The sequence below is a fragment of the Centrocercus urophasianus genome, unplaced genomic scaffold (assembly GCF_019232065.1).
Source record: "Centrocercus urophasianus isolate 14NV4802_14NV808 unplaced genomic scaffold, USGS_Curo_1.0 seq_19, whole genome shotgun sequence".
NCBI classification, from domain to species: domain Eukaryota; kingdom Metazoa; phylum Chordata; class Aves; order Galliformes; family Phasianidae; genus Centrocercus; species Centrocercus urophasianus.
Genome location: NW_024884744.1, coordinates 22402661 through 22411147, shown reverse-complemented (window position 1 = coordinate 22411147; position 8487 = coordinate 22402661).

Below are 8487 nucleotides of genomic sequence, written 5' to 3'. Positions count from 1 at the left end.
GCCACCCCCCCCCCACTTCCCCGTCCAGGTGCACCACCGTAACCAAAGTAGAAATAGGAACAAGCTAAAGTTCCTATTACAAAGGCAACATCAGATCTTAAAAGCATATGGCCTAAGGAACAATGTGGCTCCAAAAAACACGTGGCCTGAAGCAAATGTTTTGCTTAAAATAGACCCTCCTGCCTGGCGTGCCCTTCCGACCGCTGGGACTGGGCCGGCCCTGCCCGGCTCAGCTCAGAAACAGGAGAGATTAAGGGGCAATGGTGGGCAGGGAGGAACAGGTGCCCTGGGATGGCCCAAGGAACTACGACTAAACTGCACGTGGCAAGGGTACTGAGTGTGAAAAGGGCAAATGGAGCGCTTAAAATGAAAATAATAATTAAAAACTCGGTTGGGCAATCGGCGGCTTCATAACTCGCTCATAATGCAGCCGAGCGCTTCCAGCCCCGAGGGCCGGCACCAGCAGAGATGGAGGGCAGGAGGCTGTGCTGTGTGGGTCACCCACAGGGCTGGACCTCTGCTGCTCCAGGCACAGCAGCGTGCTGTGGGGAGATTGAAGCCAATTATTAAAGATGGCTCATTTCTGTAAAGCTCTGTTAATACTTTCTTAGCGGTGTAAATCGATTGTTCGGCATTTCAGTATTTTCAGAAGAGGTCAGGGATGTTGCTGTCTCCAGCCAGCCTTAGGAAGGCTCTCAGCTAAAATTAGAAGCGCACGCCCAGCAGCATCCCTGTGTTTTTCTGGTGGTGCTGAGTCTGAGTCCCAGCATCGCCAGGCGCTCTCACACACAGCTCAGCAATGCCACCTAAACGGGTCAGCGCATTCCTCCCGCTGAAGGCGTTCACTATTTTAAGAAGCCATGTGCCGGCATGGCCCTGAGAATTTTCCGCTGCTGTGCGAGTGCCTTTGCTCCCTACCAGGTATTCAGAAAATTAAGCAAAGCCCAGACAGCTCTCAGGTGATTAATGCACACGGAACACAAAGACCAAAGAAAATCCATGTTTTCTTTTGGTTATTATTGGCTGTGAGGGACAGCTGTTGACAACGGCAGCCTGAGGAAGGCTGTGACATCAGAGAGCCCACGTGCAGGCTGGGGTTCTATGGGAATGAGGAGTGAAGGCAGACAGGAAAGCTGGAGGCTCCTGGCCCACGCCAGCCCTGCTTTACCTCTCCTCCCAGCAGCCACTCACTCCTAAGAGCCTCAAAACAAGGCCCATGGGAACAGTCTTCCCATGCAGAAAGCAGGTGTCTGCTTTTTCCACCCAGTATCTCCCATCTCCCAGGCCTGGGAGAAGGCTATGGGAGTGGAATCCCAAAGCTGAAAAGAACAAGCATTGCATCACTGCTGCTATAAACACTGAACTATTTCCTTTTTACAGCCATTACAGCACCAAGAGAGCATGAAAACAATGCCTAACCCGGCAAGACAGGGACTTGCTGGGGTTTGTCTGGAGCTTCCCTTTAGGGAGAAGCAAAGAAACGGCGTTGTCTGAGCTCTTTTTAGCCGCACAGGGCAAGACCTGAGGGGCTGTTGTTGCAGAACAGGCAGACAGATAGCACCTATAACCACCAACCAAGCACAGGCACGGGGCCATACCTGCAGCACAGAGCCCGAGCTCACATGGCAGTGCTGCAGTGCCTGCTGGACCGCCACGGCCCGACCGCAGCCATCGCACCCCCTCCACGGCCAGCTGTTCTTGTGCACTCATTTCTGCACCACACGCCTTCCCTCGTGCCATGCTGCTGCAGACACCAGACAGCAGAGCTCCAGCTTTGCCCTCCAGCCACACTTAGCCACTCTATTTTAAACCATTTGCCAGTACCAGGACCAGTTAATAGGCAGGGCACCATTTCATCTCTGAGTGCTTCAGGCACTTCACAAGTTAAATAAATCCCTTCTTCAGCCCAAGTAACTGCAAAGAGCTTTGTCTGTCAGTGAAGCAGAAGGTAAGGCAGGCCTCAAGCAAACATGATTTTTGAGGCCCACGTGCCCGGTCTGAAGGCAGCGGCTGCCCTGCTGGGATGGACAGGGGGATGTGGAAACAACTGTCGTATGGATGCAGCTGCTTCAGAACAGCACGTGAAATCCCCCAGGATCAACGCCCGCTTGCCCGTCCTTTGTAAACAAGGCTCTGGGCACCTGTTCTGAGGCTGAAAATAGGGCTGCTGCTGGGCCTGAGATACCCCTAAAGGAGACGGCCATGTGCCGCTCCGCCATGGCTCCCACCTGCTCACAGCGCTGTGCCAGCCGAGGCCGTGCTGCTGGGCTGAGGGCTTCCCATGGAGACAGGAGGGAAGATGCTATCAGAGTCATCATAAGGAGAACACCTTAATGAAGGTCTGCAGATTCCAGCCAGCAGCTAAATCAACACCTTGTTTTGCCAAGAAAATGTTGTGAAATCTGTGGCTTATGCTTTGATCCCAAGCCTTCCCTACCCACCTATTTGTGAGCAGGATCATTAGACAGAAATGACCATAAAACTCAGATCGGTCAGGTGGGAACTGCCAATAATAAACACTGTCACGTTGCAGGGCCAACAGCTGAATCTTGAGGAAAGAGTGGAAGGTGTAAACTACCACATGTGGTATGAATGCCTTCTGAGCCTTCTGGATTTAACACTTGTATGTAGGAGATGTTATTTGGTGTTTTTAAAAGGGGAGGAGAAATTAAATGAGGAACAAGTTGTTACGGTAGACAGGAAGCAATAAAAAGGCAAATACGTCTCATTTCTTTAGAGGCTTATGTTCATGCTATTTATGTATTTTTTCCTATAACAAACCTAACATCCATCTTTCCTCTACCACTGAAGCCCACTGACAAGAATATGAGTTCCTCTGGCTACATCTTTCCCTGGGACAGGAATCACAGAAACCGAAAAACGCATAATGAGAATTGTCCGTTTTCTTTTTGGTGGGAAAATCACATTTTTTTAAAGTAATTACTGATTGGCAGAGACAAACAAACAAACAACCTACAGTAGCATTCCTAAGGCTAAAGCGGTACAATTAGCAGACAGACGCTCCGTTACCTGTTCTCCGCAGCCCCAGGCAGCCGGCCGCCCCTCGCCCTGCCCGCAGCCCCTCGCCCGCTGCCACTCGCTCCTGCCGCTCGAAGCTCTGCCCGGCTCCTCCTCCTGGCCCGGCACCAGCCTGCCCGAGGACCTGTCACTATTTCCAAACCTGAAGCGTTGTTGCTCGCCCAGCCTCGCGCTGCTGTCCCAATGCCCTACATTCCAGACAGCTGCCCTGATGCATCGCACAGCCCCGACTTGACAGCTCTCGAGGAGCTTTTGCAGCAGCCCCACGGCTCCTGGCAGGCCAGCAGCACAGCGTGCCAGGCTCGGGGCACGGCAGGGCTGCAGGCCTCGGGCTGCCACCGTGCTCCTCAGCCTGCACGAGCCGTCCTGTAGGTTGGCTCAGAGGGGCCCAGCCGTGGGGCTCCAGCCGTGCTGCCCAAGCACACCGTGCGGCAGCAGGATGCCCAGCTGCGGGGCAGGTGCTGGGATCATTCTGCTGCTAGGAATCTCACAGACAGAAAGCACAGCTCTGTTATGCCAAGACTGCTCTCACCAGCTTCAAAACCTAGCCACCAACGTGCTCCTAGTGTATGCCTTCAGATCCATTCTGCAGGCAGCTGAATAATTTCCAGCCGTCCTCAGGAAACACTGCAGCTCCTTCAGCACTTCCACTTTTTATTTTTCACATCACTGCACTTCGTCAGTGTCTTTATTTGCATAAGGACATGAACAATTAACCTTTACTGCTTCTAAATTTAGGTCATTCATAATTCAATTAATTAAAATGCAGTAACAGTTCTTACTACTGGCAATAATTAGGAAGATGTGCATTTCCATAACGTAACTTGTGCTCAGAGTGGTAATTTTTCCATCCCTCGACTACTTTGCTAGCAACCCAACACCTCAATCCCTGTGCAGGCAGCAGGAAGCAGTGAAGCAAGGCACAGCCATGCTCCTGAGCTCTGCTTACACAGTGCACAGCTAAGGCTGAGACCCCTCCATGTGTAACTGGTGCTGAAAGCTGCCCAGCAACCTAAAGAACAATATCACATAAGCTGAGATTTCTTGCAGAAGAGACAATGAGGACATCCTGATGAAAAAAAAAACAACAAAAAAGCAAACCCAAAATGAGCATGAAGCTTCAACTGCTGTAACAGTGATGCAGAACATTATAATTGATATTTTTATATGAATATGAGAGTTCATCAGGCATTCACCATTCTCCTCACCATCAGGCTGAACGTTTAAACCACAGCTGTAAGCCAAACAGAACTGCTCTGGGGGCACATCATAACTGGAAATGAGACAGATGTATATTCTGCCCTTGTACAGGACAGGACATGTGGGCTGCACTACATTGGACTTTGACAAAAGATTACATATTTACTTACTGAAAGTATGCAAATTTCTGCTTCCTTCAGCAGGTGGCTAACAGGCAGCAGAGTGATTATGCCAGAGTGATTATGTCAGAGAAGGAGACCCAATGATTACTTACACAAATTTTTTTTCTCCAGTGAAAAGCACTCGTGTTCCAACAGCAGTAATAATTGGTAACTGCATCCTTATTTTTGGCCCTCGTCAGCTGGCAGCTCCCTTTCCCTGTCGTTGTCTGTGGTGAGAAATCTCATTTGGCTTCATCATGTTTAGATTTGGCTTCACCTGCACATTGTTTTTTGCTTTGTGTCCATGGGGGATTCCAGCCTGACGCCAGCCCTGCCAGGGGTGCAGAAGAAGCCCGAGGCTGGGCTGGACGTGGTCAGAAGGGCAGGCTGCAGTTCTGAGCCTTCAGAGCATGCAGATCACTTCGCTGGCTTTTCTTCTTAAGGCCCTCCCAAATAGCACGCCAAAGTTTTTACAACCTGAGGAGGAAATCCATGATACAAACCAGCAAAAATCCATCACAAGGAAGGTAAGGACCATGCTGACTGTGGGGCCAGGGTTTCCAAGCTTTGGGCAGTCCAAAACCCAAAGCAAAATTCAGTCACGGTTGTGGAGCTTCACTCACAGTGTGAGCTCATCAGTTAGGTATGTGTGCACAGAAGTGGCTGAGATTGACAAGCCTTCATGAAAAATAAAAGTCAGCACTGCTATACACTTCAGTAAAACCTGAAAGTGGACTTGTTTTCCTTGCTTTCTGACCGTGCTGTCACCATTTCACAGGGCTGCTTAACATATTGTCTGAATGGATCCAAGAACTGAAGTTTCGGTCCCACCGATGTCCTTCCTGCCCATTGTAGCATCAAGCACACAGTGTAACACAGAGCTCCATATAATTCACTATAAATGGCAGTTTCCTTCATTTCCCAGCCCTTCCTATGCGGGACTGCTCTCCTTCATTTCAAATGCTCCTTAGGTGGATGCGTTCTTATCAAGCTGTAACACAGGATGCTGATCTACAGCACAGTTGCTTTGTTTGGGGGCCGGTTCTTACCTCGGCACTCTGGACATCAGGGCCTGTCTGCAGCAGCAGATGGAAGGCATCAAGAAATACGAGATCAAAATATCACTAAAGACAGCAGGCTTCTACTTCTTCTAGTGTGACCACAGTTTCTTTGGTCCTCTTGCAGGGATCAAAGGTGTAATTTACTTAGAGGGAGAATTATTTGTGCGCAAGTGGCCATTAACTAATAACACAGAGAAGATGCTCTTGAATTCCAATGGGCAGCATAGCAGGCAGCACTAGGCAAGTGTCCCAAGCATCTTGCTACTTACATAAAATAAAGCACGAGGGAGTCTGATGCTGATGACAAAACCTCTTTGTGAGTAACACTGGCAGAACATTTTTGAGATAAATACAGGACTAAGTTGTAAGCAAACAGGACACTTCTTTTTCAAGAGAAACTACAGGGACTGGAAATAACAGCTGCAATTCTGTTTCAGAGACTGGGTATCCTGAGAGTGAAAAGAGGAAGCTCTTGCCTGTTCTCATTAAAAACCTGCAAACCTGCAGTAGTCTAAGCTACTTGTTGAGGAAAGAAGGTCCTTCTTCCCGAGAGAAGGAAAAGACTACTGTGAATGAGGAAGGATGGTTGTGGCACTCGCTAGCAACCTCAGATCTACTGCATTTCTTATGAGTCCTACCTTTCGCTCCATCCCTAGTCTCCAGTCCTTCCAGTTTCATTTGGGTGCATCTCATCTTGGGCTATGAGGTCTTAAAATACAGTGTTAAGTGATGCCTCAGCTTGTTGTGCCTGCAGCTTTGGGAGTGGCCGTAGTGCACCCCCAGACTGCAATTCAACTTCTTCAAGTAGAATAACCGCTTTATTTAAACAGTAGCCTCCTTCCACCACTCCCTCAAAAGCCTGTGAGAAGGGGATAAATGACTTCTCAAGTTTAATTGGCCATTGACACGTGAGGGTTAACCATCCTGACCTCTACAGCCAACAGCACAGGGGAACACTACGATTAGGACAACAGCCAGACTTTGGCTACTACACCCATATAAACTGGTATTTACTCTTTGATCTGCTGGCACGTCTCTTCCACACAAGGTAAAAGCTCAGTTTGGAGTCACTCAGCCTTGGCACAAGGCATATCTACCATATGAGAAAGAAAAGAAAACAATAAATGGGGACAGCTGTTATAGCAGGAACATCCCAGCAAAACCAGCCTGAGAGCAGAAGTTGGAAATATAATAAATGCAGTGCTAGCAGAATAACATTGCAATAAACTTGAAATAGGAGGTGCTTTTTACCTCCTGTTGGGCAGGCCAATGACCCAAAATTAAGGCTGATTTGCTAACTCTGAACAAACCGCACCTGCCCAGAAGTAGGGATGTGAGAAAGCTCAAGGAGTGGGTTTTGAAATGGAAGGTGACACTGGTGCAGAAGAGAAGACTGTGATGATACAAAGATGCCAGCTTGCAGTTTGTAGAATACCAGGATATCAATTTCTGAATGTATTTTCAAAAACAAAAATCAAGTTTCCCTGCAGCTTAAATAAGGACATGCTATTTTAAGCTAGTGAACATTAGTACTGAGGTACTGAACACACAGACACGGAATCTAGAAACTTCCCAGGGTTGGCAAGGTTATCTCAGGCCTCAGTGATCTTACTTTGCACTGCACAAGAAAATGGGTCCCGATCTGATGAGCCCCGATATGTGTGCAGTCCTCAGATCTGCTTCCACGCACAGGGACCGTCTGCATTAAGCAGTCAGTATTGCCAGTGGCTGTGTGCTCCCAGCAGGGTCTTCTTTTTTCTGCAGCATCAGGTAGCACAGTGGAAGTGATTGCAGTGTTGAGACTTTAGGTAGAACTCTCAAACTTGCTCTTCTGCTGCCGTATCCTTTTCCTTTTGGATGCTGGTACCTGGAAACAGGCAATCTCAGAGAAATTAGTGCTCCCTCCTACAAGCATCAGGAAGTATATCTGAAGGTGTAGCCGTCAGTATGTTGCTGGGGGGATTGAGCTTTGAGAGTTAGGGCAGCTCCGGTGGTGATTTTAGCAGTATCACAGGAGAAGGATAAGAACAAGTTGTCAGCACCAGCTACGTGGTCGTGGGTCACAAATACGTGCAACAGTGCTGTTCTGTAATATGCATGAAGTTTCCAGATCCTAGTGCAATACCAAGTTGTCTCCATGTCTTCTTTCTCAGCCTGGAAAACCTCCTGTCTGTCCTCATGTGGCCTCCTCCTTGAGGCAGCTGCACACTCCCATTTTCCTTTCCTGGTTCCTCTTGGACTCATGAGTCTCATCAGGGCTCTGTTCAAACAGAAAAGAAGCAAAACAAGTAACAAGAACAGTCAGGGATCTATTTCTCCATGTCTTTGTTTTAGAGGTGCCTCAGCTCTTGGTTCTTGATCCCTTGGTGGGAGATGTCCTTGCTGCGACTTCTTCTGGCCCTCTTCTTAATCATGACCCCATATCCATTCTTAATGAAATGTCTCTTCCCAAGGATTCCTTGCATCTTTCACTTTCCAAGACGGGAACCAGGATCCTGGGCTAGTTTGGGCAGATACACTGGTGTAATCCAGCTGCACAGTACCAAAATGCCACAGAGATGAGATGCTGCTTTCAGGAACAGACAGCTGAACACAATCTGGTGCTGGCTGCAGGTCAACATTTAAGCAAGAGGCACGATCTATTGACAACAGAATGCTCAAAGTTAAGAAGATCAAGGGGGGTCCTACGCAGCTTCTGCAGACTTCTGGCCAAACGTACAGAACAGAGAGACGTACGTAGCAGCAGTGATCTGTGATGTTAGCTCTGTAAGCTTACTGTGTGAAAGAAGTGGTGAATGCGCATTAAGTAGCAGTAACCCAACCTGTTACCTCGGGCTGGAACAGAAGCAGCACAGGTCAATCCAATATGCGGAGACTAAAGACAATAAACAAACACCTCAAGAACAGACAAGCCTTCAGCTCTCACCACATCATTAGTTCATTTAGCTAGCAAGTAATTATTTAATGAAAACAGTAGCAGTGCAGCCAGAACAAGTCTCTGAAGGCCAAAAGGAAGAATGTTTTTT